Below are 3429 nucleotides of genomic sequence, written 5' to 3'. Positions count from 1 at the left end.
TTGGCTTTGTTATAGGTATATTGTTCCGCTAACTTAATCTTCTTTTAGCGAAACATCATTTTTTAAATAAACCGACAGAGCAACAAATTTTTTTCTTTGGCAACTTTTTAGCAACAAATGAGCAACAAAGAAAAATGTTGGTTAAAATCGATTCCGCTCACTTTGTTCCGCTAACTTATAAGACGTAATTTGGAGGCAAGTTCAAATGGCCGTCACTCACAAAGGAACCTCGCAAAGTGTTAAATCCTGATTTTATATACATATAAGTACGTAAAAAATAAATTAATAAATTTAGAGAATATCAATTGAGGCGGGGAGCGATTTTATGCTCTAAAGACATTGTTTTGTCACTAAAAAAACTTTTTTTTTATTGATTTTATTTAAAAATATCTTTAATTGAAGAATCTATTGATATATACTACTAATATATATATATCGATATCGGTGCATAGTCTTATTTTAGAAATATTATATTTTTTAGCCTTCTCCCTAAATATTATATATATTTGCATTTTCAGTAGATATAACTAGTCTGCGGATCTCAAATTTACTTCGAATTTATCATGAATTTAATTTTAAAGTAAACATTACAAATACAGAACACTCTCTTCAAAATTTAATTAAGTGGGGGGGGGGGGGGAGTGCTCGTCTATATTTTGTTACAAGTAAGTATTTTTAATTATAAATACATTGAATTTGATACAATGTCATATGAAATGAATTTCAAATTGTGTAACTTAAAATATAATGAAACTTAAGAACATTTCTAACAGTGTAATTATATTTAATACACTGTGTATGAGTTATATACATATATAACTATGTAATGTTATATATATCCAGATATATATATATGAACACACAAACCTAAAAAGACATTAGACATTAACATTTTACATATTTTGATTTTGAATGATTGACCAATTTATTTAATTCGTTATTCTGTGCATAAAAATATTGAAGTACAACTGTTAGAAATAGTTCGTGAAACATTTATACCTGAATAAAGTGTAATATAAAAAGTCAAAGCTTGAGCGGACTTTTCGCTAAAGAGCCGCTCTCATCTCGTATTGATCGATACGACGCAGAAAACTGGAGCGCATGAAGGTAAATTTGATTTTATGTTATTATAAAATATGAAAGTGATTAGGCGTGTGGAACAAAATCGCATTTTCCCGCTTATTTTCTACACGGTGGGGGAGATCAATGGCGGATTGACCGACCGAGATTTTCGTTGCCGCGACCCGCCTAAATCACAATATAAATATTATAACAGTATACAGCATGCATTTTTTAACTTACTGCATGACAGTTTTTAATTTGTCTGTACATCGCATTCGATTCTTCAGCACGTATGTGCGATCTAAGCGGCAGCCATCTATGCACCGTTTAGATAATCACAGCTGCGGTCGATAATTCACTTCCCATGGTAAAAGGTAGGGACATGCATTAACATTCACCCTGTATATTTATATATATGTAACACATGTAAAATATGTAAAATATTTTAAAATTTTCAACATTTTTGAAAAAATTTTACTTAGGCGACTAATGATCTCCTATTTACTAGTGATCGGTACGTTACTGAAGCTACATTGAACGCACATGCGTCAGAAATCCGGCCCGTTTAACAACACTGATCCGTTATTATTTTGCCAAACCAATCACGTCAGGTTTTCGCATTTGCTCTTCTTACAAGCGCTACGAGGGCTTTTTCCGAATTCCGCTTCTATTTGCCAGAAAATGGATGTTTTCGGTATTCGATATAATTTTAACCTTTAAGAATTTAAACTTTAAACGCCCTTTTCTCGACACGTTGTTGTTTTGGCGGTTGACGCGATTTCAGAAAAACTAATCGACACATTTAAAAAATTCTTACGGCGTTGTATTGGTAGATTGATTAGCTACCGCGTAAACTAGAATAAACCGGTTTCACCAAAAATGAAATTTTTTGTCCAACTTTTTTGATAGAAATAAAAGTGTTTCTTCGTATCACGTTCTAAAAACACGTGTTAACTTGCGAATTTTCAATATTTTTCAATAATCCCAATTTACGCGATAATCACGCAAATAAATTTTTGGAAAAAATTTTGTTTTTTATTTCTGGCTATTAGTTCTCGAGATCATAGACATATAAGATAGACCCAGCATCCGTATACTTTTCTATAGTATATGCTGGGTTTGGCAGAACGGTGCGAGAGGCAAAATATCGGGGCAACCTGTCCTTCTCTGCGCGCGCATCTTGACAATCTTGACAAAATCAAAATGGCTGACTACGTTAGGATCGTGATCGTCTACATTCTTTGCCCATTTTTATAATTGTGTTAATTTGCGTCACTAATATGAATAATTGTGTTTATTCGCGTTTCTTGAAAAATTGAGCATGAAGACGTGCAGCGCATGTGGGTATCAAAAGAAACCTGGTGGGCAGGAAAAAATATCCTTTCACACGTAAGTAAAACATTTTAACCTATACAATACGTATAACACATACTGATTTTATTTAAGTAATAAAAATAAGTTATGCGCTTTTGAATTAAAAATTTCCAAAAAAGGAAAATATCCGTCAAGCATGGATCGAGGCGATGGGATTAGAAAATGTTGACCCTACTAGAAATAGTGTTTTATGTAGTCAGCATTTTTCAGAAGAATGTTTTTCAGATGAATGAAACAAAGAACGTATTTGAAGCCAGGTTCGGTGCCAACTATATTTGATAAACGATTTTTCAAGTATGTATCTTATGTTGCACCAACATATTGATCAGTACGTCACGTTATTTTTTAAATGTAATGTTTGCTTCTAGTAGACATTATAATTATAAAATAGCTGATATATTGACCAATAGGTTGCAACACATAGTCCATTTAATTATTTTTCTTTATGTTTAATATACTACATAAATCTAATTTTCAAGAAATATAAAGCTTGTCCTTTTTAACTGAATGTCTTATATGGTTTATCTTTCCTCTTTTTCTTTTTGCATTTAAAACCATCAAAGGAAACATGAACTATATAAGTTTAGCTAAAAAGAATAAATCTAATATTCAGTATCATGACATATTTTTTTCTATTAATAGCACATTAAAGATACAATCAAAATTAATTGATAATGATAATATTTATAATAACAATGAGAAAAACATACATATTACCATGGATACAAGCACTCACAAGGAAATACCTATAATCGACGACTCAACTACAGTCAATACATTGGATAGATACGAAATGGAAACAGAAAATCTCAATAGGTACAGTATAATATAAAGTTACTACATATATCATTTATATATAATTATTCATATATAATTTAACTTAATGTTGTTATTATATAGCGAGATTTCTCAAACTCCCAAGAAAAAATGGTATCGCAGCGAAAATCCGAGATATGTTGGCGATTGTACTTTAAGTGATTTGAGATCACCTCG

Source organism: Trachymyrmex cornetzi, unplaced genomic scaffold (assembly GCF_001594075.2).
Source record: "Trachymyrmex cornetzi isolate Tcor2-1 unplaced genomic scaffold, Tcor1.1 scaffold1227, whole genome shotgun sequence".
NCBI classification, from domain to species: domain Eukaryota; kingdom Metazoa; phylum Arthropoda; class Insecta; order Hymenoptera; family Formicidae; genus Trachymyrmex; species Trachymyrmex cornetzi.
This window is presented reverse-complemented; position numbering follows the sequence as displayed.